General features: G+C 45.8%; 1 long non-coding RNA gene across 1 annotated transcript; it reads right to left on the reverse strand.

Moving 5' to 3' along the window:
- Window positions 1-4,601: 4,601 nt before the first annotated feature.
- On the reverse strand, window positions 4,602-27,701 carry LOC116787747. Its single transcript, XR_004357432.1, has 3 exons — window positions 27,553-27,701; window positions 6,938-6,950; window positions 4,602-4,611 (listed from the first exon to the last, which is right to left on the reverse strand). It is a non-coding gene; the product is annotated as an uncharacterized LOC116787747 (long non-coding RNA).
- Between the last annotated feature and the right edge of the window lie 150 nt (window positions 27,702-27,851).

Genomic DNA, 27,851 nt, shown 5'->3' on the forward strand with positions numbered 1-27,851 from the left:
GAATTGACCAATTGTACGATATACTCAGACTTTCTCTTCAGGGAAAGGAATATAAAGGTTTACCTTTATCTGGTTGAATCTTTGACAGTAATAGCCTTTCACTGACTGACTGTATTTAAATGCTTCCGGGGACTTCTTCACCTCAAGTATTTCCCTTGGTTAAATAGAAGGTGAGGCTCAAATCATGTTGGATTTCTATTTAGAAGTTTTAAGACTTTAAGTTAGTCAATTACTATATTGCAGAATACTTTATATTTTAAATTATATTTATTACAGGATGATTTCTGTTTGCTTTGAATTTTGCCACTTCATGCTATAATTCATCTTATGGTTAAAAAAACACACACACAAAATCTTACTCAGTAGCTGTTGCTGCAATTGGTTTGAGCATTGCAAACAGTCCTTATTCTTTCATGAGAGTGAGTCTGGATACCCAGCAATTGCTTAAATGTAACATTAACCATTTGGCTGCTGATCAAAGATGTTTGAAAGCAGAGGAAGTCTGCAAATTTCCAAAGTAGAATTAACCTGTGCTGAATGAATTATCATATTGGTGTCATGAAGCACCGATGCCTGAGGAAATTCAATCACTTCTCTTTTCTTTCATATGTGTCTTGGAAAGCCAGAAAAGAGCAGCACAGAGACAAACAAAGAAATAATTACTCCTCCAGAAAATGGTAAGATATACTAGTCCTGCAAGTATATATATATATATGTACACTGTGAGTATCTTCAAAACTGATTTCATTCATAGACAGAGCCCAGGACAGCAACACAATATTCCTTTCTCTTCATAAATCTTGTTTTATAAGCTCTATTGCCCTTGTTTTTCATAGCAACTGGCAGCAGGGCATAGTAAAGGCCAGCCTTGTGCAGGTGACAGGGTGATAGGTCAATGTCTTCTGCAAAAGCACTGCCTTTGGAAGTTCAGTTGCACCCAAGGCCTGTGCAGTTGCTCTGTCGGACCTGCAGCAACTCCCTGAATTATCTACATGGGAGTTGCAAGTGTCCTCATCATCCCCAGATCTTAAGTGTTTATTTACATGCCACTATGGGCAGAAATTCATGCTATCTTTCCTCTGCTGAAGTCTCATCTACAGTCTAGACCTCAGCTTAGGAAAGCCCATAACTGGGTACCAATGGGTCCAAAGACATAGCAAGCTTTAGGCACCATGGCTTTAAAATCACAACATAGAAAAATTAAATTCTTAGCTGAACAATAATGTGGACAGTACTTCATTGTTGCAAACACAACAGGTAAGGCTCAATACATATTCCTGTGGAAGAGATGATCTGAAACAGAAGGTAATAGTGGAGCCACCACTGTAAGTCTTAATGCTTTAGGATGGGAGGTAAGGCTGTTGCTGCTGTTGAAAAGCAGGAAAAGCTGAAAGGTAGACATAATTATCCTGGAATTTAGTCAAATTAAAAAGTGCACATTTTAAGATTTAAATCATCAGGATCTTTGTCTACACCATTGGCACCCAAGTGGCACCCTTGTGTCCTTGCTCCTGACAGGAGTTCGGTAGGGCAGGAACTGGGCACCACCTTGTAGGGCCATCTCCCGATCAGGTATCCCAGCTCCCTGTGCCGGGCTCCCACTGGGGTGGTGGGGAAGACCCTTTCTTTGAGGCTTTCCTCTGTGGATTATGGGTGTTACCCGCCCAGGTAGTTTCGTCTGACAGTGCTATGTTTCTTAATATGTCATGCTATTGGGAAAATTCTCAGAAAGACCAACATTACTTTAAAGTGCTTTAATCCACCATTTACCAAGGTGACGTGGCTGTTTTGACGGCTGACTGACCATCAGGAGAATTCGGTAAAAGCCGTGACTTTTAGGCCAACGATTTGCTTGATTTTTTTTTTTTTTTAAGATAAGTTTTAAAATATTGTTCTAATTTTTTTTTCTTTTAAAATTTTTGATTGACTTGGGAGAGGCCCCCGGCGAGGCCTCTCCTTCCCCCGCAGACGGCAGGTGGCGTCATGGCGGGGAACCGCTGTGCCGGGCAGTGGGAGCCTCCGCCGGGCCCCGCGGGACCTCGGCACCGGGGAACCTGGGACACCGCTGGGACATCGCCGGGACAACCCTGGGACACCGCCGGCGGTTCCCCCCCCCGGGAGTGCTGCGGCTTCGCAGCGGGCTGTGGCTCGGAGAAGCCGGAGCGCTCTCAAGGGACACTTGAGGCTGCGGCGTTGTTTTGGGATCTGAGGGTGTCGGTCACTTGTGAGTTTGGCTGGTGCTTTTTGGTACCACACAGGCACGGTGCGCATCTGCCTCGAGCCTCGCAGGTCCTGCACACCCCTCCCTGACATCTCTCCCAACACACACTCCCACCCTCCATCTTGACCCCAGTGAAAACCGTGGCATTTCCATCTCAAACTGGGCTGCATCCATTCAAAACCAGTGGAGAACGTGTGGAAGGAAAACGTATGGTGGGTCTGTTTTAGGAAGACAGGCTTCACTTTTGGGAGAGGGGAGAGAAAGGGAAGAATAGATGTTTTAATTTTTCTGCGTTAGAAAGGAAACCTCAACCTTGTTTCATGTGTGTGTCTACCTGCAGGTAGCTTTTCCAGCACCCGGACTCCTGCCCTCCCACACCGTGGTTGTGGCTGCCATTTCCTGCTGTCTGTTCATCTGTTCAGGCCTTGGGCTTTGCTGTTTTCTTACCAGTTGTAGTTTAAAGCCTCACTCCACGGATTTCCTAGGATCAAATTCCGCTTCCATCACACCTCCCAGGGTGCAGTTTCTGCTAAGCTGGAGCAGTTGATCAGTCACCAAAACATTAAGGACCTTCCTTGTAGGACGGTAGAGCAGAGAAGCCATGATACAGAGCAGGCCCAGAGGGATTTGCACAGTTTCTTCACAAACCACAGCTGTTCGTTGTCTTCCCTCACCTTTGTCAGAGCCTTGTGGAATGCTCTGACACAGGGATGTGAAGTGTCCTGCGTCAGTCCATTTCAAAACAGTGTGCTCTAGAGTGTTTATGTGATGCAGTTTCCTCTGCCACACAGAACCTGATGGGTGTTTGCCTAGAGCTGGATATCCTGCAGCATGAGGTGAACGAGTGATGGTTTTTTTCATACCCTGAGTGGTGGTTTGTGTCTGCCTATGCTCTGGTGTCAGTGTCAGTCCAGCTGCTGTCACTTCCACCAAGAGGAGCAGCCCCCTACCTGTTGGCAATAGCCTTTGTGTGATTGCACAGTGACTAGATCCAGCTGAGAGCCAGGAAAAAAAAAGAAGTGCAGGGGGGCAGGGGGAAGTTAGTTTTCAATGGGATCAGTTCCTTGCTCCAAGCACTTGCACAAGCGAAACAGAAGACTTGGCCTGGGAACAAGAAGAAACAGCGTGGGCACAGAGGGAACACAGTGTCCACATCAGCTAAAACTGATACTGGTATCATGTATGTTGAAAAATACCCTGAGGGCTCTTGATATGAAAGTTGTTGAGACATAATCTTCCACACCTAGACACTTCTGAACTTACCTGGTAAGCTAGAAGTAGAGGAGCTGGTAGTGGTGGTATCATCACACCTTGACACAGTTTTGGATTTTTTTTTCTTGAAATACACCACCTTTTACAGGGAGGGAAGGAGGGAGGAAGGAAGGAAGGAAAGAAGGAGAAACATCACAAACCAAAATTCTCAGGTTTTAAAATATGGCCATTATGTTCCTGGGTTGTTTTTCTAGTGCTGCACCATTAAATGGAGAAGTCTTTTCCACTTCCCTTTCCCCTCTCCTCTTCCTGTGGCAAAATACAGATGGACCTTAAACAGGGGGGGGGAAAGGTGTGTTGTTGATTCTTTTGAAGATATTGCTTTTGTTTTTTTTCTTTGTTACTAGATTATAGGATTGAAAACAGATGTTTCTTTTCTTTAAAACATGCTGTATAGCTTGTCTAAACATAAGGAAAACAGCATTTCTCCAGACAATGCTAAGTTCCATCCAAGACTGGAGTCATCTTTATCATGAGGCACTTGCACTGTAGTAGATACTTGAATGAAATGCGCATCCAGACTCCTCCAACATCACAGTTCAGAATTTAGTTGGTTTCTGTTTCCATTAAAAGCTTATAATTTCCAAGATTCTCTAAAATTATTAAATGAACGAGTACAAAGGGGAGATGGGGGACACGTGCTCATCTGCCTGCCTGTCTTTCCTTCATGCAAAATAAATGCATGCTCACTTGTTTCAGAAAAATTGTTTGCTAGAGATCTATCTACCAGACAGTGGTTCACATGTAGGGAATACCTTTTGGAGGAGATTAAGAGCTTTTTCTAATGAGTGAAAACTCTTCAGTGTTTTTAAAGACTGAAAGCAGACAATAGACTTTGCTTTTTAATCTAGGTAGACTTTGCTGTGAGATTTTGTCACACTTATTTGTTAGTTGGGATCCTCTGTTTTCAGAGGAAGAGTTCTTGTTGGGTACATGAGAGTACCAGAGAGGACACTGGTTTTGTGAATAGGAATGCTGGGGACACATGGCTATTGACAGATTGGAGACACTGAGTCTTGCTTGGCCAGAGCATCAGTGCACTGGTAGGAAAAATTCAAGTCCAAATCAATGTGCTTATGTAAACTCATTTAGCAGTTGTGTTTCTCCACAGGATGTTCCTGAAAGTTTGCAGGGAAATAGCTTTGGCTTTTATTTAGAGCTAATTTCTGCTAACAAGAATAACCTTTGTGCTTTTACTTGCTTATGTGTAAATCTGGAAAATCTTGATTCCTGAGCAAGTAACATGGATTAAAGCAATAACATTTCTGGCCGAAACAGCTGTCAGTGGCCAGGTGCTACTCTGATGGTGCTTGATGACAGTGATCCTTTTCCCCTCATCTCGGCATTTTTGGATGGCAGTTATGTGGCCCCAGAGGCCACGCTGTAGAAGCTAATCCACTGCCCAAGGCATCTGCTCCTTGGCAGGCTCTGTGGACATCTGCATAGGTGGATCTACTTTCTGTCACATGGCCAGGTACCTGGGGGCGCAGCGAGGGGCCTGCTTTGCTGGTTTTTTTTTCTTTCCTTTTGGTTTTCTGGAGCTTCCTGAATAAACCAAGAGACGTTTTCTTCATAAGGAATTGGCTGTACATCGCATATGTCCCTCTATTGTTCATGCTGGGAGAAACTGCACTGAAACAGGATCTTTGTTTCCGGCACCCCTGTCTCTCTCTCTGTACTCAGGCTGAAATCATAGCCCTCTCTGGGAGTCGTTAACATTGGTTACTCTAGAAGCAATTGTGTTTTTGTATGCAGCTGTTTATAATTTCAGGTCTGTGAGGGAATGAGCGATGAACTTAGAGAAGCAAAGCTACTTGGGAGACTTTGTGCTATTTGCTGGAAAGAAGTAAGGAAAGTTTGGGAAAATAAAACAGCTGGAAGGCAGGGAGGTATTGCACGAAGTGGGTAGTTGCAAAATGAACCTTATAAGGTTCATAAGATGCTTGGCCTCACCAAGTTTAGAGGACTAGAACTAGAAAGGCATACTAGATGATTGCATTTTACACTAGCTTGAGTCAGGGAGCAGGATGAAACAGTTTTGTAAGTCTTGTAATAAGCTATGAGATGGTTAAAGCATTTGCTGTTGTTATTTTTAGGAATAGAGAAGTCTTCCCCTGTTATCGTTCACTAGCAGGATGGCAGCATTCACCTTTCCTCCCACTTCCCCAGGTTGATCTTCTGCCTGATCTTCCTTCCTGCTCCCAAGGCTCAGCTCCTCTAGTTTTCATCACAGGTTACACACAGTCCTTCCCACTCCTTTCAGTGAAGTGACAGCTCCTGACACTGAAACCCTGCCAGTTTTGCCCAATTTACCTCCTTTTTGTCTCTGCCTATCTCTCGCAGTGTGTTACTGGATTCTATCTCTAGGTTATCTCAGGATTTACTTCCAAGCAACATTACTTTTAAAGTATTGATGGTTGTCTTGTATGGGCTACATACTGGAAAAATGTAGATTTTTTTTTCCCCCCATTAAACCTTTGTTCCTGGAATCACATGATTAAACTATCACTTTATTTTTAACGTGAACTCATAGCTCTTGTGCTTAAAGAGGAAATCTTCAAAATGTGGATTGTAGAAGGCAAATATAAAAAGAAATATTATGGGAATTATTTTTGTGTCTTAGCTTTTGGAGCCAGTTCATAATGTGTAAGCCCTAAGGGTTTGAAATACCAGGGAAGAAGTTGCTTCTCTGTTGTCTCCATATCTGCAAAACTGTAATGATCTCTGTAACTCTTTCATGTTGGACAGATTCACAGAATGGGTAAGGTTGGCATCCCTGCTTCAGCAGCATCATCCTAGAGTATATGGCACAGGATTGTGTCCAGACAGTGGTGGAGTATCTCCAGTGTGGGAGACTTCACATCCTCTCTGGGCAGTCTTTTTCAGTGATTGGTCGCTGCACAGTAAAGAGATTCTTCTTCATGTTCAGGTGGAACTTCCTGGGTATCAGTTTCTGCCCGTTGCCTCTTGTCCTATTGCTTGGCATCACCGAGAAGAGCCTGGTCCATTCCCTGACACCTCCCTTCAGGTACTGATAGACTTTGATGAGGTTCCCTCTCAGTCATCTCTTCTCAAGGTTGAACAGGCCTAACTCTCTCAGCCTGTTCTCATAAGAAACATGCACCAGTCGCTACCAAGTATAGTAGTTTACATTTCAGCACATTTTTGTCTGCTTAGGTCACAGCCTACAGTGCTCTACAAATTACTAGTTGAATAGATACATGCACAGTGATAAGAATGGACTAGCTGCAAAGCATAGTCTGCAGCAATGAAGAAGAATCTGGATTTAAAAGAAAAAATGCCACTAATGTTGCTCTTTATAGAGAGTATTGTGGAAAATTTAATTTCTCAGAATCTCTGAAAATGTAAACTCTTAATTTTGAGTCTTTTCTGCAAGACATTTTTCTTAAGAAATAGCTAGCTCTGTGTTTTCCCCCATAACACTATCTTCACCTTCCTTTGGCATGTTCAAAAAGTGCTTCATGTACTGTCAAGCATAACTCAGCTGCTCACTCATTTCAGCTCCTTAGTTTAATAACCTCAATACAGCCAAACCTGTCATCTTCTAACGCTAAAGTCAGAAACTATTGACCAAGAAACTGATTTCCATTCCAGGGATGACCACAACTACGCTTCAGACTTTCTGCAGACCCATGGAAATGAATCTTTTGTCTATGGTTTGCCCTCGAGATTTTTGTCACATGCTGAAGCCTTGACCATCCAAAGAGTATAAACCTGTATAAAACTGTATTTTACACACAGTGCATAAAGTAGAAGGCACACATCAGGCTGCTTTCAACTACTACTTTTTGCTGGATGGAAAACCACCACAGCTCAGCTTGAGGCCTTGCAGGGGAACATCAACACAAGGGTAAGTGTTCATAAATAAACATAATGTTGTTAGATTTTCCCTGCTCCTCCTCAGGGGATTGTTATGACTATAGCAGAGGTTGTAGAAACAACCTCTGGATAAGGAGGGTTTGTGTTCCTTTTTTCACTACTTAAAGACACCTCAAAGAGTTATTTACTCCTGATAGCCACAGGGGTGTGGCAGCCTCACCTTGTGTTTCTCTTAGGTTCCTTGGCTTCAGCCTCTGTATGCCTTTGGATGGGAACACCACCCCTTCCTGCAGGTGTGATGGGATATTTGGAAAGACAGATGTGAAGGCATGGAGAAGTGTGGCTGGATCAGAATTCAGCAAAGTTGCTGCAAGACCACTTGGAACAGTTGCAGTGCCTTGACCCAGTGAGATAGATCTGTGTAGTTCATTTGGATGTGTGGAGAGGGAAGTCAAGCTTGAAACTTAAACCTGGAGCTGTGTGCTGCATGCAAGTAAGCAAGGAGTGCTTTTCAAGGGTGGAGAAACCAATTTGAAAGGTTATGTTATAAAAATATAGGTGTAAGGTGCTATATTTACCACTCCTGGTCGAGGCTAAATACATTTTACAGTGTTCTTAAAATTGAGGCATTTGATTTAACATGGTTTAATGGATTTGTGTGTCCTCAGTCTGCCATGAACTGACTTAAAACCAGGACAATTCTGACGTATAAACAAGACATAAAAAAAAAGGAAAATAAAAAAAAATCTTAATAGGTTGTGTCTCTTCTTCATCTTTAGTTAGTCAAGAATTATTTCCTATGTGCAGTAGGTGTGGCCCATTATAGAACATCAGTACAGCAGAAAATCTTTTTCAAATATGAAGCATGAAGGGAGGGGGGAGCATACTGTCCTGAGTATTACATGCTGACAAACAGATCATTTGTTCCAACTTCTGGAATCAATTAAAACTATGGAAAATAATCTGTGTGCTCATATAAAAAAAAAGAAACAGTATGCAAAGGCATGCTTTGGAAACTTTGGGAAGTTGAAGTCAGACTTGCAGTTTCTGAAGCCCTGATTCATGGTTCCTGAATGTGTAGAATTGCTGATTTCAGAGATTTGACCTGTGAAGCGTGAAAGGTAAGTCATCTCCTGACTCTCTGGTGAGGCATGTCTTGCTTGTGCCTCATATTAGAAGCCCAGAAGCTCCACGTTCCCAATGTATGGGGAGGGGAGAGGTGTCTGCGTTTTGTCAATTCTTTTTTTTAAACATCTCAAAAGCTATCAAGGCCCTGATTTCTACCTTACTTCTTCCTCAATACCCATCTTCCATGTAGACTTTGCAGCAACAAGTCAGTCTGTGAGTCAGCTGCAAATATCACCAAGCTCTTCCACATCCTTGCCGATGTCCAGGCTGTTCCCAAACACTAGTCATCAAAGGAAGTCTTTATTTCCACAGCAGTTAAATGACTAACCCAAGATCAAACAGTGGGTCAGTAGCAGAGGCGGGAACTGAAATCAGGTCTTCTGACTCAAGTTTCTCTTGGCTACAGCCTCTGGGTTACACAGCAGAATTCATTTGTGCTCTAAGTTTCAACAGTTGCTGAGACAAAACTTCATTTTCTTTCCCTGAGATATCGTATCTATGTCATCCTGTTCTCTGCAGGCTAGGATGCAGCTTCTTAGCATTAGACTTTGAAAAGGGAAGCAAGCAGGAGTTGTTTCTAAGTGGTTTCACTCTTTTGATCGATGAGAGAGGTGAGCCAGAGTGTGTTCCAGTGACCTCCTGCTATATAAAAGCTTGGCCTGCCCGACAGGACTTCTGGCTGCTGAGTAGCTGTGAGTCACAGCCTATACTGCTTTAGTTTGGTGCAGATTGTTACACCAGACACTGCAGAAATGAGGTGGCCTCTTGAATATTCGCACTGCTTGGCAAGCTAGGGTAAATGGGAGTGGATTCAGGAAGTTCTGGCAAGGGCAAGTACAGCTGGTGTTAAGGCCTTTGCAGGGCTCCTTTTGTGTGTGTATGTGTGGGTGTGTGTGTGTGTAGGAAAATAGCAAGGCCCCTGGAGTTTTTTTCCAGCCAGGGTTCCTGGGAAAGGATGAGTAATGTGGAGATTTCCTGTGACTTTTGGAGTGAGGAAAAAAAACGCATCGCCTTTTGGGGGAATCTTCTTGGATCTTCCACCATCCTACTTTTTCCCTGAGTGGCACAGAACGCCTCTCTCCTGGGCTCAGTGCTGCTTTGTTTATCACAGCAACACGAGCTATGGTGTGCAAATACTGTGCTCTGCCCTTGTTTGCCTGGACAGTCCGGGATCTGATCTGTACAATTCCTTGTGGGTGTGCTTTGGAACTTAGCTCCATGTAGGTCACAGTTACCAGTGGTCAAGGTGTGCCTGGCCTGGGATACTGGGAGTGTTTCCCTTTCATGACTGAAAGGGTCAGGCCTGCAGAGTGTTTTGCACAGCACCTGGCATGGCTGGGTTCAGGTTCACGATTGAGTCAGCTGGGTGCTGTTACAGTGTAAATTACTAAATAGGAATGACAGAAGAGATGTGGGGGTTTCCTGTTGGCAGAGGTATAAAGGAGTGAGGTACCTCAACTCTGAATTTATTACTATTTATTATTTCACTTGCAATACTGCCTGGAGACTGCCTTCAGGGACAAGTGCTCTGTTGTGCAAAGTATGTGCATGCAGGAAAGACTGAGCCATTTCCCACCCTGAAAAAGGGTGTTCTCCAAGTTGTTTGAGCTCTTTGGGGGTGGGGATACTGCGGTGGTACAGGAGCCAGAGTGTAAAGTAAGGAGTGCTGCTACAACTGAGAGCTGTACACAGGCAGTTTAGACATCAGGTGTATGTCCAAAGATCTGCTTCTATTATTTCTGTATCCTCATCACCACTATTTGGCCACGACATTCTCTAACTAGTATGTCTTGATGTGTGCTTAGCCATTTCATGTTCTGAGTGCTTTACAAATATAGTGTAATTAGGAAAATAACTCTCTATTTGCACAGGCAGTTACGCAACCTCATGTTCAAAATTCAGCTTTCAGAAATGTAGCCTCAACTGAAATTTCCTTATCTGCTTCTAACTCTCCCAGTTGCTCTTGCCAAAATGATTTTTCATCCCCTCAACCCCATAACTGACTGTGATGATGGTAATAAAATGAGTACAGCCTGGGCAAATAAACTGCTTGCCTCTGCAGTGTAAAATGTAAGACTGGTAAAAGAAAGTAAGGGCTGATAGAGAGTACATGTTTTGGATTCCAGCGTCAGTCCATTTTCTAAATATGCTGGGTTTTGTAGAAGAAAAGGGCTGCAAAAGAAAGGGCTGCATCTCCCAGTGCCTGATCTGCAGTTGCTGAAGCCAGAACCATGGACTCAGGAGCAGCCCAGTCGCTTCACTTTCCCACAAGCCTTGGTGTTGGGGCCAGGGAAGGACTGATCCCTATGACTGCCTGTATGAAGTGTGAGCCATTGACACAAAGCTCAAGACTTATCTCCCTATCAAAATCCGGGGTATTTTTGTTTGGTTTTGCCTTTTTATTTTTTTTTCCTTCTCCTCTCTCTCAAAGGTTAAATGGTTCCCACAGGGTGCAAGAAAGGGTTATTGAAAGCAGCAGGTCCACTTCTGAATATTGCACTTCTGGTAAATCTCTGATCCAGCATCTAGTGGTTAACCGCTGATACAGGAAATGACATTTAACATTCTATCACTCAGCCAGAAATGGAAGAACAAGGCAAGTCTGTATGTGGTGAAGATGGATCATTGCCTGCAATCTATCCCTTAAAGGCATATCATGCCATTTAAAAGGAAATGTTTTTCAAGCAGGGACTTTTTTTCCCTCTTTGTGTACCTTTCTGCTTAAGGCGCAGTAAAAATCTGGAAAACAAATCCCCTTCTTCCTCCTTCCGCGAGGTTTTCCCTGCTAAAATAGGGGCTATGACCTTATAAACAGCTTAAATACTCTTTCCTGCTCTTTGGTATGTTTTGGAAGTGTATCCCAGGCCCTAGAGGAAGCTGGGGCGGAGTGGGGAGGTGGGGGGAGGGATGCGCGACGGGCGAGTGGTGGAAAATTCGGGTTTCGGTAGGTGGCACTCGCTGCCCTGACTCAGGGCTCAGCTCTCCCGGGCATGATGTGGTGCTGCCTTTGGTCCGAGCAGTCCTGAGCAAATGTGCTAAAGGAAGAAAACGATTTAAAAAAAAAAAAAAAAGTCATCAAAATACAGGGCCAGAACCTCAGTAAGTATAAATTGTTGTTGTTTGCTGACTGCAGTGTAGGTGCATTGGTTCACAGCAGCAGCACCTGCCTGTTGTCAGCACAGGATAACCACAGCGGGCGTGCTTTCTGTCAGAGCTGCTAAAACTTGGTCTGATTACAGAGTGCACATTCAGGAAGGAAGCAAGCTGGTAAGTAAGTACGGTCCAACTAAATCTCAAAAGGTATCAGGTCTGCCTATATAAATTCTAACAGTTTCGGATGTTTTCACGTGGAGTGAAAAAAAATACCCCAGAAGATGCAGGAAGACACTTTCCTCCTGCTAATAGGATATGTGGGCAAACACTTTGGTGTTTTAGCTGTTCCAGAGGCCATTTTCACCTAATGACACACTGTGAGTATGTTTTCCAAAGTAAGAGCTTCACAGATTGCCAAAACTTTCCTGGAAGTGAGCACAGAAATACATTAGAAAGCAACATATTAAAGCTACACCAGTCCTCCTCATCTGCGGGGCTGCATAACATGATTTTCATGAGCCCAAGAGCAGCAAGAAGCCAATGCTTCAGAGAGCCAGTGGGTGGTGGTGGCAGCAGAGACCTCCATGAGAAGAAGTTCAAAGGCTACAGATCATGGCAGCTCTCCAGAAGTCCTGCTATTCTCTGGCTTGGCTGGAAGTGAAGCAGGATGACTTGAATGCTGGAAAGCTGGCTTGCTCAGTCCTGCAGCAAGGATCTTGGATCCCACTAGCCATAACCTACCAGTACAGCACTCTTGTAGTTGAAGCACTGGCTTGCTCAGTGTTTGAAAGCCATCCTTGCAACATCACACTGGTAGATCAGGCAGAGAAAATCAAAAAGTCTGTGACCTAGAGACAAGCTGAGATTTGTGTTCAAATGGAGATCTGATGTGTACTGGTATGAACTGTAAATGCAGAGAAGGATCTGCAGTCAGTTGGCATCAAAAATGGGTAAAAGAGAAAAGTGTAGTTCTAGCTCTCAGCACACTGTTTATTTAGAGTGCCCATTCCTCAGCCTCTTGCTAATTTTCCTTTCAGTTATGGAAACCTGCTTGAATATAGAATGCAAAGTGAGAAAGCTGTGGAACCTGCTAGTAGCATAGGGATAAGGGCTCTGGAGAAACACACATGCATCATCCACAAAGAGTGAAGATGCACATGCATGTGTGAAACCAGATTATCAACCCTTAATGCTGCATATTTTTGAAACCGTTATGATGTATTTTGTGCATCTGAAAGCCCACCATGCTCAGGCATCCTGGTCTGTGTAGAAAAATCTCTTCTGTCCAGCCTTGCAAAGCAGTAGGGCACTGGTCCTGCCAGAAAGTCTGCAGAGATTTGAGCAGGTCTTTGACTCTTCTGAATGTTTTCCATGGAACAGTGACTGTCAGGATCAGAGCCTTGAGCTACACCTTGGGAAGTGCTAGTGTTTATCTCTACGCTTGATTGCACCCAATTACTTGCTAAGAACATGTTCTTTGAAAAAAGATCTGGAGCTGGATCCTTCTCTCATTGTGACTCTGCCAGCTGCTGTCCCCAAAGCTATTTTTAATCAGACAAGCTTCTCCATCCCTGCCAAAAAACCCTCATAACAATTAATAACAATAAAATGAAGGCAGACTGGATAAATGAATTGTGCTGGCTCTATAAATCAGTTGCAAAGGCAGCTAGGGGAAGATCAGCACTGCATTGTTAATGTGCTGTCTTCCATTTTGCTGTAGCCTTGGTCTCCTGGTTCACACTTGGAACCTTTACGTTGTGCTGCTGGTCTGCACACTGCCTGTCTCAGGTAGGCCTGCAGGTGGGCACAAGTCCCTCTGCACAGTGTGTTGCTTTGGTTCGTCTTGTTGTGGCTGGGAGGTGGTATGAGTGATCCCGCTTATGTGCCAGAGAGCTGCACCTGAAGTAGGCTTGGTGGTTAGGTTAATTCTCAGCACTGTCTTGTTGCAGCCTCTGGTGTGATAATTTGCCTGCAGGCACATGTGTCGCTGTGCTGTGATCCCGTCAGAAGTTAAGCCATCTTGGGCTGGATGAGAGTGTGGACAGGAGGCCTCCAAGGACAGGCTGGCACTGAAGCTGTTGCAGGCAGTGATCCCACGAAGCAGTAGGTGGTACTGTGCACTGTGCCAGCTGACAGGATGATGTGCTGTGGTGCTGTGGAAAGTTTCTTTGTCCAGGTACAAGCTGTTGTTGCTTTGCTCACACTTTTGTTACCTTTGTGGTAACAAAACATTTACTGGCAATTTTCAAATAAATAAATAAATATATACCCTCAAATAAATAAATAAATAAATAAGCAAGCAAGCAAGCAAGCAAGCAAGCAATTAAGCATAGGGGCATGAGTCCAAAGGTACTGTCCGGGAAAAGTCCCAGGCTGGGTGTCTATACTTGGTTTGCTTCTTCCTGCTGGGCAACATATTTTGCCTCGACCCTGGCTCCAGACTGTTGCTCTTTGGCTGTTACTTCCTAATCCTGGAGAAGGCTGGAGGCCTTCTCTGGTGAGGAGGTGCACAGTTTTAAGAGTTCTGGAAGGAAAGATAAACAGGAAATGGAAAAAGAAGAGGAAAAGATAGGAAAAAAGTAAATGAGCAAACAACCTCACCTCCTCCAGCACAAAACTCGTCCCCCAGAAGAGTGTGACTGCGTCATAGACAGCAAGTATTACCTTCCCAGGCCTGTGGGGTGGCACACTCACTTCCTGGGGAGAAAAGCACTGGAGCTGCTCCATCAGCTCCTCAGCCAGCAAGCCCACCACAGAGATCACTGAGAAGAAAAGCATGTGAAAGCAGGGAAAATAGGATAGCGGTCTGAGAAGAGCCCTGGTGATCTGTGGGAAAAGAAGGAGAAAGCTGGCTTCTATTTCTCTTGCCCGTTAATCTCAGATCCTTAGGATCCATTTCTTAAGTGTGTCAGAGTGATGTTCATAGGACCCTGGCAGGTGATAAGGGTGAGGCAAGTGGCAAGCTTAGAGTAATGGTGCTCATCAAATAGGCCACTGCAAGGCAAAGGAGTAAAAACACCCTGTGCCTGCCAGCTGGGGAAGCAGCTAACTCTGAAACTGTATACTCAGAAAACTTATTTTGCTCACCTACCCAGGGTTTCTTATTATAATCTATGACACAAGTACAGATCTATTTCAGGCAGTGGTTTTCTCTTAAATGGGTGAGTATCCAGATATTTTCTACTGGAAGTGTATTACTGTGAACATTAAAATTGACCTGCTTCTCCTGGGCTACTCTGAAGCTACCCATGGATCTTTCCCAACCTCTGCCAGACAGCAGCCACCAAGACAGGGTATTTCTGCACTGCTGGGGCTGCAGGTGGGAGTGGATTCAGGGGTTTCTGAAGGGACCATACTGTAAGTCTGCTAATGTGTGGTCATGTGGATCTCCTTGTCACACAGGTATTTCATCAGCATCTTAGCACTGCACTGCCACTTCTCGACTGTTAGTGGGAACCAAATATGAAGCTGTTTTGGGTGTATGTATCCAACTGGCAAATTGCATCATAGTCATACTAAACATGTGCTTTGCCCTGTGCCTGTGCATAATCTCAGCTTTAAAGGTACCATTTGTTTCCATGAAGTGAAGCAATACATGAGTGGTTTTAAGTCTGGAGACTTAGTGTCTTAACTGTAGAGACCATGCCTCAGAATAATTAAGGTGCTGAGCACAAAGGCATGCCCAGCTGGCTGAGTCCTCTGCTTACATTTGACAAATCATTCTTTTATTGGTAAGCTGGTGCTCCAGAAAGGCAGAAATGGGTATGCAGTCTCCTTCACTGAATGCTTTAATAGTTGGTGTCATCTGTTCGCAGAGGTGCTCAGAAGACCTCAAAATACTAATCCCAAAAGGAATGTGAAATGACCAAGGTTGTCTGTATGTTTTAAGAGGTGAAAACAGGTTTTTTTGTAAAAGTGTTGAGAGGTAAACTGCTCTGATTTTGACTCAAGTGCTTTGCATAACTGGCACTGCAGCAAGCTCTGCACACACATGAAGTTTGTGTGCAGGCTCTGTGCAGCCACATGGGTCACCTCTCCTTTGGAGAGTCTCAGCTCCTGTCATCAGGTGTGAAACTCACACCATCCCCATTCAGATTAGCCCAAGATGGGTAATCTAGGCTGTGAGGTCAAGGCCAGCCTGCAACACCAGGACTGGACTGTAGTGGACTGGCAACAGGCTGGTGTGGAGTGGGTGTATAATCACAGAGCACAGGGTTCAGTGACAAATTCAGGCTGATTTACCATATTCTGCAAGGAACACCCAAGTTTTATTCCTAAACTTGGTATGTAAATTTGTGGAAATGAGCTCTATCAACATGAGTCCTTACGCTGTTGGAACAGCAGTCTTAATGATGATCATGGTGGCTTCCCCCCATGACACAGAGTAAGCAGTACTTTAGTGAAATCCATGGGTGATCCATGGGTTGTGATGCATTCACTTAAAAACTTTCTGAGCCTTTAAGTGGTTTGAGTTTTAGAAAACAAGAAGAGCAGTAGAGGAGGAATAGAGCTAGATCTTAGAGCTAGGTCTTGTGTGTTGTGCAAATGTAGTCTTCCATTGCAGATATCTAGGTGTTCTGATGGTTTGTGTAAATTATACTTTTAACCGTTTTTTTTACAAGTGAAAGACACATCAATGCTGCACTGGGAAAGGCTGTGAACCCTTATAAACAGGGAAGTGATATGAAGCAATTCAAGGGAGATTAAAGAATGGCTGGAAAACAACAATACAAGTTCCAACTTGCAAACTGGAGAAAACAACTTGAAACTCAAATATGCAGCAGGAATGAACTGTGTGGAGGAGATCTAGAAAAGATAGCAGCAAGCTGATTGGAAGTGATATTTCTCAAGCTGCAAAAGTGGGCAATGCGTGGGAAGGCACCCCTATGAGAAGGCAGAGCATGTGGAAGATTGCCCTGAGTCCTGTGTATTGCACTTCTAGGCAGTCAGAGGCATGCTGGATGGGATTCCAGAACATCAATCAAAAAAATAAAGGAGGGAGGTTGTATGTGAATATGCTATCCCAAAATTTTTCTCCATGAAGTATTCAGAAGATGACAAAGAGGGAATAGCATAACCATTGCCAGTGCTAGAAAAAAGTGAATGCTAACCAGATTTACTTAAGGTTGTATGCAGGGGGATAATCAGGAGTAATGGGAGTGCTCCTATAAAAGGAACATGTAACTGAATATCAAGAATCTCCTCGATGGAGCAATGTGCAATGCCTTGCAAGGAAGTGGTGGAAACTTCATCCCTTCGGGACATCTAACACTTGACCACACAAGACACCAGGGAGTTTATTAGAGGAAAAGACTGCATTGGGTAGGTGGGGGAAGTATGATACAAAAGATCATCTTCAGTTTATCTGAATGTATGATATGAATGGGAAAATGTGCACCAGGATGTTTGTGATTTCCACATTCAATAGTCTTAAGCTGTCTTTCATTTATAGTGATAAGAAACCAATTTATTCCCAGGTTCCTCTTTTTTCCATTCTACCAACTTTACCTTTCCTAATTTGTTCTGTGAAGCAATAACCTTAGAGCACAGAGGAATGGGAGGGTTTTTCTCAGAATAAACAGTAGTTTTGTTGAAAAATCTCATTTTCTGGCTGGATAATGCCAAAACATAGGGCAGAAGGTCATGTTGAACCTTCTGGGTTGTCATCTCAGTGCTCCTTCCGCACTGGGAAGAAACTCAGTGTTCTTCATGGAGGCACATGGCTTTTAGAAGTTCTCATGTGGATTATATAATCCACTTGCATTTGCCATCAAAATTGGCTGCCAGAATGTGAATTGCCCTGTTTATTTCATTGGAATGCTTAAAAGCCCTGCTATCCATACAAAAAGACAAAACCAAAGTTATACACACAACAAAAGAAGTTTACAGACACAATATTTTGAAAAGCAGGCACCTCCCGTGTGTGTGAGCACTTCTCTGTCCTGCCAGGCGCTTGCTACTGTGGGTGTACAGCAAGCATTGCATTCCTGTGGGCTTCAAAGGCTTTTATTGTTGCCTAGATATTTGGAGATCAGGTGGTTAAGCTGTAGCTTCAGAGCAATAGGAGCTAACCAGGGAGAGGGGAAAAAGAGATAAAAATGCGCATCTGGATGTGCCTGTCTGCCAAGCAGCTCCTTGAGAGATGTCCCATCACTGCAGCCCTTGTTTAACCCTATGCTCATTAGCCTTGACAGTCTCTCTTGACAGCTTGCCCTCTCTAATATCTAAAGCTATGCTTGGAAGATAAGGGCTTTGTGTACTGGTTATAAACAGCAAGGCTGGAGTGGAAATTCATAGGGCTGGAAGTCAGAGAGCAGCTTTGCATCTACACTGAGAAAACCTCAGAAAGGGCGAGGGCTCCTTCCCTCTGCACGTTCAAAGCACTGTCTCCTTCAGTCTCTCACAGGGCATTTGTTTGTGCTTTGCGTTGTGCCCCCACCTCCACAGGTCCTCGTGTTGAAAGGTTTTTCTTGTTTTATTCTGGAGTCACTTTGGTTGCATTGTCCTCTCCCAAGCACTTTATTCTTTCGACAAAGTAGGGTGCTTGTACACCATTGCTGAGGTGGAGGGAAAATAGCAGGATTGAAGGAAAAACACTTGCCCTGGGAAACCTTTAAGGATCTTGTTTTGATTTTGTCTCAGAACAAAAAGCCTGTTTGTCCTTCAAAATGACCATAGTTCCACATTTGTCTTCTTGCTCTTAATTGCTTTGGAAAATGCTCATGTTTATTCACTCTTGGACTATTGAGAGCCCTCCCACCACCATTCTTGCCATGTCTTTTATCAGATCTTGGGAAAAAGCTGGACTTAGGGGGTTCTCCTTCATTAAAAGATAAAGGAAAATCTAATACTTCCATTTTTACATGGGTGGAATGAATAGAGCTGCAAATGGTCCTCAGTGAAGGATAAGTATGGGTTTGGTCAGTTCAAACCAGATTACTTGACTTTGGTAAGAGAGCCTTGGAAGTCATATAAAGAAATTGGACTAACAATAAAGACATCAGCTGTGAAAGGGTGCAGGGCCTTTGACCCCTGTCCTCCAGCCTTTCTGTTGTCCCAGACTAATATTCCTTTTCACTCGCCAACCTGCTTGGCAGTTTACACTGGGCTTCCCAAGACAAAAAACGTGAAAAACATGAGAAGCCAGAGAATAGGTTCGCAACCACTATCCAGGGGAGTGGAGAGGGAAGGGAAGGTTTGGGAAGGGAAAGGAAGGTTTGGGAAGGTTTGGGAAGGGAAAGGAAGGTTTGGGAAGGTTTGGGAAGGGAAGGTTTGGGAAGGTTTGGGAAGGTTTGGGAAGAGAAGGTTTGGGAAGGGAAGGTTTGGGAAGGTTTGGGAAGGTTTGGGAAGGTTTGGGAAGGTTTGGGAAGGTAAGGTTTGGGAAGGTTTGAGAAGGTTTGGGAAAGTAAGGGAAGGTTTGGGAAGGTTTGGGAAGGGAAGGTTTGGGAAGGGAAGGTTTGGGAAGGGAAGGTTTGGGAAGGGAAGGTTTGGGAAGGTTTGGGAAGGGAAGGGAAGGGAAGGGAAGGGAAGGGAAGGTTTGGGAAGGGAAGGGAAGGTTTGGGAAGGGAAGGTTTGGGAAGGGAAGGTTTGGGAAGGGAAGGTTTGGGAAGGTTTGGGAAGGTTTGGGAAGGTTTGGGAAGGTTTGGGAAGGTTTGGGAAGGTTTGGGAAGGGAAGGGAAGGTTTGGGAAGGGAAGGGAAGGTTTGGGAAGGGAAGGTTTGGGAAGGGAAGGTTTGGGAAGGTTTGGGAAGGGAAGGTTTGGGAAGGGAAGGTTTGGGAAGGGAAGGTTTGGGAAGGGAAGGTTTGGGAAGGGAAGGTTTGGGAAGGGAAGGGAAGGGAAGGTTTGGGAAGGTTTGGGAAGGGAAGGGAAGGGAAGGTTTGGGAAGGTTTGGGAAGGGAAGGGAAGGTTTGGGAAGGTTTGGGAAGGTTTGGGAAGGGAAGGTTTGGGAAGGTTTGGGAAGGGAAGGGAAGGGAAGGTTTGGGAAGGGAAGGTTTGGGAAGGGAAGGTTTGGGAAGGTTTGGGAAGGTTTGGGAAGGGAAGGGAAGGGAAGGTTTGGGAAGGGAAGGTTTGGGAAGGTTTGGGAAGGGAAGGGAAGGGGAGGGAAGGTTTGGGAAGGGAAGGTTTGGGAAGGGAAGGTTTGGGAAGGGAAGGTTTGGGAAGGGAAGGTTTGGGAAGGGAAGGGAAGGTTTGGGAAGGGAAGGGAAGGGAAGGTTTGGGAAGGGAAGGGAAGGGAAGGTTTGGGAAGGGAAGGGAAGGTTTGGGAAGGGAAGGGAAGGTTTGGGAAGGGAAGGTTTGGGAAGGGAAGGGAGAGGAAGGTTTGGGAAGGTTTGGGAAGGGAAGGTTTGGGAAGGGAAGGGAAGGTTTGGGAAGGGAAGGTTTGGGAAGGGAAGGGAAGGGAAGGGAAGGTTTGGGAAGGGAAGGGAAGGTTTGGGAAGGGAAGGGAAGGTTTGGGAAGGGAAGGTTTGGGAAGGGAAGGTTTGGGAAGGGAAGGTTTGGGAAGGGAATGGAAGGTTTGGGAAGGGAAGGTTTGGGAAGGGAAGGTTTGGGAAGGGAAGGGAAGGGAAGGTTTGGGAAGGGAAGGTTTGGGAAGGTTTGGGAAGGTTTGGGAAGGGAAGGTTTGGGAAGGTTTGGGAAGGTTTGGGAAGGTTTGGGAAGGGAAGGTTTGGGAAGGGAAGGTTTGGGAAGGGAAGGTTTGGGAAGGTTTGGGAAGGTTTGGGAAGGTTTGGGAAGGGAAGGTTTGGGAAGGGAAGGGAAGGGAAGGGAAGGGAAGGGAAGGTTTGGGAAGGGAAGGTTTGGGAAGGGAAGGGAAGGGAAGGGAAGGGAAGGTTTGGGAAGGGAAGGGAAGGGAAGGGAAGGGAAGGTTTGGGAAGGGAAGGTTTGGGAAGGTTTGGGAAGGTTTGGGAAGGGTTGGGAAGGGAAGGGAAGGTTTGGGAAGGGAAGGGAAGGGAAGGTTTGGGAAGGTTTGGGAAGGTTTGGGAAGGTTTTGGAAGGTGTTGGGAAGGGAAGGGACGGGAAGGGAAGGGAAGGTTTGGGAAGGTTTGGAAGGGAAGGGAAGGGAAGGGAAGGGAAGGGAAGGTTTGGAAGGGAAGGGAAGGTTTGGGAAGGGAAGGTTTGGGGAAGGGAAGGTTTGGGCAGGGAAGGTTTGGGAAGGTTTGGGAAGGTTTGGGAAGGTTTGGAAGGTTTGGGAAGGTTTGGGAAGGTTTGGGAAGGTTGGGAAGGGAAGGGAAGGTTTGGGAGGGAAGGGAAGGTTTGGGAAGGGAAGGTTTGGGAAGGGAAGGTTGGGAAGTTTGGGAAGGAATGTTCTGGAAGGGAAGGTTTGGGAAGGGAAGTTGGGCAGGGAAGGTTGGGAAGGAAGGTTTGGGAAGGGAAGGGAAGGGAAGGTTTGGGAAGGTTTGGGAAGGGAAGGGAAGGGAAGGTTTGGGAAGGTTTGGGAAGGGAAGGGAAGGTTTGGGAAGGTTTGGGAAGGTTTGGGAAGGGAAGGTTTGGGAAGGTTTGGGAAGGGAAGGGAAGGGAAGGTTTGGGAAGGGAAGGTTTGGGAAGGGAAGGTTTGGGAAGGTTTGGGAAGGTTTGGGAAGGGAAGGGAAGGGAAGGTTTGGGAAGGGAAGGTTTGGGAAGGTTTGGGAAGGGAAGGGAAGGGGAGGGAAGGTTTGGGAAGGGAAGGTTTGGGAAGGGAAGGTTTGGGAAGGGAAGGTTTGGGAAGGGAAGGTTTGGGAAGGGAAGGGAAGGTTTGGGAAGGGAAGGGAAGGGAAGGTTTGGGAAGGGAAGGGAAGGTTTGGGAAGGGAAGGGAAGGTTTGGGAAGGGAAGGTTTGGGAAGGGAAGGGAAGGGAAGGTTTGGGAAGGTTTGGGAAGGGAAGGTTTGGGAAGGGAAGGGAAGGTTTGGGAAGGGAAGGTTTGGGAAGGGAAGGGAAGGGAAGGGAAGGTTTGGGAAGGGAAGGGAAGGTTTGGGAAGGGAAGGGAAGGTTTGGGAAGGGAAGGTTTGGGAAGGGAAGGTTTGGGAAGGGAAGGTTTGGGAAGGGAATGGAAGGTTTGGGAAGGGAAGGTTTGGGAAGGGAAGGTTTGGGAAGGGAAGGGAAGGGAAGGTTTGGGAAGGGAAGGTTTGGGAAGGTTTGGGAAGGTTTGGGAAGGGAAGGTTTGGGAAGGTTTGGGAAGGTTTGGGAAGGTTTGGGAAGGTTTGGAAGGTTTGGGAAGGGAAGGTTTGGGAAGGAAGGTTTGGGAAGGTTTGGGAAGGTTTGGGAAGGTTTGGGAAGGGAAGGTTTGGGAAGGGAAGGTTTGGGAAGGTTTGGGAAGGTTTGGGAAGGGAAGGTTTGGGAAGGGAAGGTTTGGGAAGGGAAGGTTTGGGAAGGGAAGGTTTGGGAAGGGAAGGGAAGGGAAGGGAAGGGAAAGGGAAGGAAGGGACGGAAGGGAAAGGAGGAAGGATAAGGGAAGGAAGGACGGAAGGAAGGGAAGGAAGGGAAGGAAGGGAAGGGAAGGGAAGGGAAGGGAAGGGAAGGAAGGGAAGGGAAGGGAAGGGAAGGGAAGGAAGGAAGGGAAGGAAGGGAAGGAAGGGAAGGGAAAGGGAAGGGAAGGGAAGGGAAGGGAAGGGAAGGTTTGGGAAGGGAAGGGAAGGTTTGGGAAGGGAAGTTTTGGGAAGGGAAGGTTTGGGAAGGGAAGGTTGGGAGGGGGAAGGGAAGGGAAGGGAAGGAAGGGAAGGGAAGGTTTGGGAAGGGAAGGGAAGGTTTGGAAGGGAAGGGAAGGTTTGGGAAGGTTTGGGAAGGGAAGGTTTGGGAAGGGGAAGGTTTGGGAAGGGAAGGTTTGGGAAGGGAAGGTTTGGGAAGGGAAGGTTTGGGAAGGGAAGGGAAGGGAAGGGACGGGAAGGGAAGGAAGGTTTGGGAAGGGAAGGGAAGGTTTGGGAAGGTTTGGGAAGGGAAGGGAAGGGAAGGGAAGGGAAGGGAAGGGAAGGGAAGGGAAGGGAAGGGAAGGGAAGGGAAGGGAAGGGAAGGGAAGGGAAGGGAAGGGAAGGGAAGGGAAGGGAAGGGAAGGGAAGGGAAGGGAAGGGAAGGGAAGGGAAGGGAAGGGAAGGGAAGGGAAGGGAAGGGAAGGGAAGGGAAGGGAAGGGAAGGGAAGGGAAGGGAAGGTTTGGGAAGGGAAGGGAAGGGAAGGGAAGGGAAGGGAAGGGAAGGGAAGGGAAGGGAAGGGAAGGGAAGGGAAGGGAAGGGAAGGGAAGGGAAGGGAAGGGAAGGGAAGGTTTGGGAAGGGAAGGGAAGGGAAGGTTTGGGAAGGGAAGGTTTGGGAAGGGAAGGGAAGGTTTGGGAAGGTTTGGGAAGGGAAGGTTTGGGAAGGGAAGGTTTGGGAAGGGAAGGTTTGGGAAGGGAAGGGAAGGGAAGGGAAGGGAAGGGAAGGGAAGGGAAGGGAAGGGAAGGGAAGGGAAGGGAAGGGAAGGGAAGGTTTGGGAAGGGAAGGGAAGGGAAGGGAAGGTTTGGGAAGGGAAGGTTTGGGAAGGGAAGGGAAGGGAAGGTTAGGGAAGGTATGGGAAGGGAAGGTTAGGGAAGGGAAGGTTTGGGAAGGGAAGGTTTGGGAAGGGAAGGTAAGGGAAGGGAAGGGAAGGGAAGGGAAGGTTTGGGAAGGGAAGGGAAGGGAAGGGAAGGGAAGGGAAGGGAAGGGAAGGGAAGGGAAGGGAAGGGAAGGGAAGGGAAGGGAAGGGAAGGGAAGGGAAGGGAAGGGAAGGGAAGGTTGGAAGGGAAGGGAAGGTTGGGAAGGGAAGGTGGGAAGGGAAGGTTGGGAAGGGAAGGTTTGGGAAGGGAAGGGAAGGGAAGGGAAGGGAAGGGAAGGGAAGGGAAGGGAAGGGAAGGGAAGGGAAGGGAAGGGAAGGGAAGGGAAGGGAAGGGAAGGAAGGGAAGGGAAGGGAAGGGAAGGGAAGGGAAGGGAAGGGAAGGGAAGGGAAGGGAAGGGAAGGGAAGGGAAGGGAAGGGAAGGTGGAAGGGAAGGGAAGGGAAGGGAAGGGAAGGGAAGGGAAGGGAAGGGAAGGGAAGGGAAGGGAAGGGAAGGGAAGGGAAGGGAAGGGAAGGGAAGGGAAGGGAAGGGAAGGGAAGGGAAGGGAAGGGAAGGGAAGGGAAGGGGTCAGTGGGTTCAGGATACAAATACCAGTAACCTTTTAAGGAATGACACTGCCAGAGGAAGCTTTAGCTGTACTCTGCAACAGAAATGTTCGGGAGGGTGCCGTAGGAGGGAAGCAACAGGAAGTGTTGGACAAATTAATAGAGGAAAGGCACTAAAAGGAGAATAGGCATGGCGACCAAGGGCCTTGAAGTCTTTCCAGGGACTTTAGTGGGAGCAGATTCGGGACCAGAGCATTTGAAATTACTTTAGCCGAAACTCATTCTCATGACTCTTATATAAAAATTATATCTTCAAAGCCATTCTGGACATGTGTGTATGCATCCCCAACCCTGCCAATCCCTGTACTGTAAAATTCTAGATGATTACTGCATCCCCTGGGGACTTAATTGGATTCGTGCTCTCTAAGTGTGTAAACACTCACTGTTTGGGTTGCACCTTGCCACCGCAAATAGAACCATTGACCTACAAAGTACAGCAGTTTAACTCTCAGTAAAATATATGCAGATCAAGATGTCACAGAGCCAGGCCCGAGACTGCTCCCTGGGGAAGGTTCTGCCCAAATGTCCTTTAGATGGAGTCCATGAGAAGCAGCAGTTTACATCTGGGATGGTCCCCATACTTTCGTAGTTAATTTTCGATCAGTGATTTTGGAAAGCTGTTCCCTGCCAGACTGTTTTTGCCCTTTCTTTCCTCCTTCCCCTTTCCTCCTAAGGAATGACTACAGTGCCTCTGAAAGTAAATAAAGCACAGGACAGGTTTGGCAGGACCTTTCAAAAGGAAAATATTCCCTCCCCATCCGAGTGGTTAATGATCTGTGTAGCACATTTAATTCAGACTTCAAAGCCTTTTTCACTGAGGTTGTGTCAAAGCTGATTTGAAACACAGTAAGTGAAAGCACTCACAGGAAATACAATTATTGTCCTGAACAGATTATCAGAGTACCTGTGGCCACCTGGGTTAAGCTGCTTTTTATAAATGATTAGATTTCTCTGCTCAACACCAGCTTGCTGTCTATCGTTGCTCTTCGTGTGGCTTTTAATGCTGCCTGTGACAAAGGCAAAGGGTCCAAATTTGTTGAGTATCTTCATAAAAGGTCCCTCTGCCACATCATTAGCACTTGGCAAGTGCTACCCCGGGCACCGCTGTCCCAGTGTCATGATCCCGCCACTGCCTTTCCATGGGCTACAGAAATTTGCCTGCCTATAGAGCTGCATTTGATGAAGACCTGAATTGAAAACAAGGCTAGATGAAATCTGCCTGGCTAATTTCTGTACCTCACCCTCGGTAAAGCACTCAACCTCTCATCCTTCTCTACCTTCTCACAAGGAGAGATCGCTTGCTGAACCAAGATCCAAACTGCCCAGATGCCAGGGTGATGAACATGAAACAAAAAGCACGTGAAAGCCACCACCCAGCAGTCCTGTTGCAGCTGGATCAAGCCCAGTTCATTGTTAGGTTAACTCCCTGGGCATGACATTGCCCTTTCCAAACTCTGGCAGTGTGTGCTCCTTCTATAAGCGAAATGCAGACACTTCCATCGACTTGAAAAAAAATCCTCCAAAAAGCAAAACTCCACAGGTAAACACTGCAGACGGTGCAGAATGTTTTGGAGTCTGTCTTGCTCCCAGAAAAGCAGGAAATGTTGCTAAATCTTCTTTCTTTCTTTCTTCTTTTGGCCACGGATTGATGGCACATTGTCTGCATTTACCTCTGTTGTAGCTTTCTGGTTGGAGGAGTGGTGAGCACATAGACTGGGATAACCCCAGGGCTGCTAAGCATGGTCCCCCTGCAGCGTGATGAAAGGTAATCCACAAAATGGGTTCATTGTATAAGTTTGGTGCTTATCTGCTCTTTGGCAAGACCTCATGGTGTCTGCTCTAAACTGACTGCTTTTGTGCTTGTGTATGTGTATGCACATGTAGGTGGCCTATAGTGTGTGTGGTGGCCTATAGTGCATGTGGAGCAATTTTACTAGGCTCTAGAAGAAATGCCCCAAGTCAGGGTGATTAAAAAAACCAAAGAGGAGAGGACAACAGAATGAATTTTCCCTCCAAAATTTTAAGAGGGGTTTTGTGGGATTTTTATAGGGATAGAAATTGGGTTGATTTCTGTCTGAAACTGCTGAGGCTGAAATCTGCATTTGGCTCAGAGGCCACGCCAGATGAGAGGTGCAAACCTAGATTTTGGAAAAATGAGCGTGCCTCTGTTTTTGGATGCCAGCAACCTGTTTTTGCAGAGGCACTGAGTTGTTTTTTTGATCTCAGTAGGAGTTCTGGGTGCATTAATGCTCATGCAAATCAGGCTACAGGTATCCGAAATCAGGCAGCCAAAAGCACGGGCGCCCCAAATTTGCAGGCTGCTTATTATGTAATTGCAACTCAAAAAACTCTCCACATTTAATTTTCCCATGTTGATAATGCTACCACTATAAAACATTCCTCAAATGGACCCTGGGAAGAGAGTTAAGCCTTTATTTAGCAGGAGAAAAAACATCCCCATCAGTGACAACCACTCTTACTGTATTACTGACAGGAAAACACCTGTCAGAAGATCTGAAGTTGTCTTCTGATTCTCCTTGCCCATCCTATGTCCCTGGATATATTGAGTAAATTCTCTGTGGTCCTGGTTGTCCACACTGAAAATACTTGTGTTGAAGACATGCTGTGAGCTGTTCTTAGTGTTTGCAAAACCCAGTGGGGAGGTGATCAGTGGCTAATGTGAATGTTTTAGGGAGAAGTGCTGGCTCAAGGCAAAGAAGATCAGGAACTTTTTTCCCCTAGAAAAATGAAGAAATAATCCAAATATTTCTTACTACATTGACACGCTATACATGATCCAGAGTGATATAGTCTTCTTTTTCTTCCTACTATTTAACATCTTCCTTTTAGAAATTTAGGTCAATCTCTAAAAGAAAATTTCCATCCTGAAGTGATAAAGTTTCCATTTGACATTTCTGGAACAAATAATTTTCAGGTATGCCAGACTAAACTTTTTCAATGCTATAAATTTTTGTTCTGCTTTAATTCCAGATGAAACTATTTGCTTCACTTGACTTGAACTTGCAGTTCTTAACAGTGCATCTGCAATTTTCCAAGAAAATACAGTATTCACAAAAACAGTTCATCCAGCTGAACCCAGGCAGAGGATTTTAGTCTCATCTGGTTGGTTACTGATTTTGTAAACAAGCCAGCAGCCTGCTAGTCAAGTTGCCAAATTGTTCTTTATTTCTGTTGAATGAACTCCAGTGAGTAAGCAAGGCCCTGTTTTATTAGGCACCTCACATCCATGTAAAGCCAAGCTTACCCATGCTACAAAGACCATATTTCTACCCATTAATGAAATCAGATGAAACAAAAAGGTATTTGTGGGCTGCAAATAAACTACAAGCTTCTGCTGAAAAGGTAATCGAATGAGCATGTGCCATGTCCAAAGCCATTGAAAGGAATGGGAGCCTAAGGATGTGTGGCAGTTTGAGCCACATTAGAAATCCAAAATCCAATTTTCCAGGCTTCCCTCCACCCCTTCTCACAATTTATCCTAACACCAGAGAGAAACTTTCAGGCCAGAGGCTTCTGTAGGGGAAGGGGGAAGTATATACATTTATTTAGACAAATAAATATACTGTACAAACTAAAAGCAGCTATATATATATATACATTTATATATAAAATTTCTGTCTGTCAGTCCTTTCAAGTCCTCCCTTTAACTTTAGTCCAGGAGCAGCCTTTCAAGGCCGATATGTGACACAGACTCTCTTGTGGGAGTGTTCTGGGCCCCTGAAACACTCCCTAACCAACCTTCAGCTGTTTGCCGAAGTTCTTTCTCCTTACGAAGTCCAAGAAAGTAGCTTTGAGTCCTTTCTCTTCTGCTGCTGTGTGATCTTTCTCTCTCTGCTTCATACCTCGGTTCGTAGGCTGCTGCAGTGTAGTTTAGCTTATCAAGCGTCTGTGTCCTGGAATGTTGATTCCTCCTTCGGGTTTTCGGCTGTCCTGCATTTAGATCACAGCAGAGACATCCTCCGGGTCCCTCTCTATCGGGGGGGGGGGTCCGTCTCCAATTCTTGCCTGGGATTCTTCTCACTAGCAATCAAGCCTCCTCCGGCCCGTCCACTTGTCTCTGCTCCAATGCTGAGCCTCACATCCACTCTCACTAAACAGTGAGAGGGAAAACAGCCCTCCTCTGCAGCTTGGCTGCAAAGGT

The sequence above is a fragment of the Chiroxiphia lanceolata genome, chromosome 5 (assembly GCF_009829145.1).
Source record: "Chiroxiphia lanceolata isolate bChiLan1 chromosome 5, bChiLan1.pri, whole genome shotgun sequence".
Classification (NCBI taxonomy): domain Eukaryota; kingdom Metazoa; phylum Chordata; class Aves; order Passeriformes; family Pipridae; genus Chiroxiphia; species Chiroxiphia lanceolata.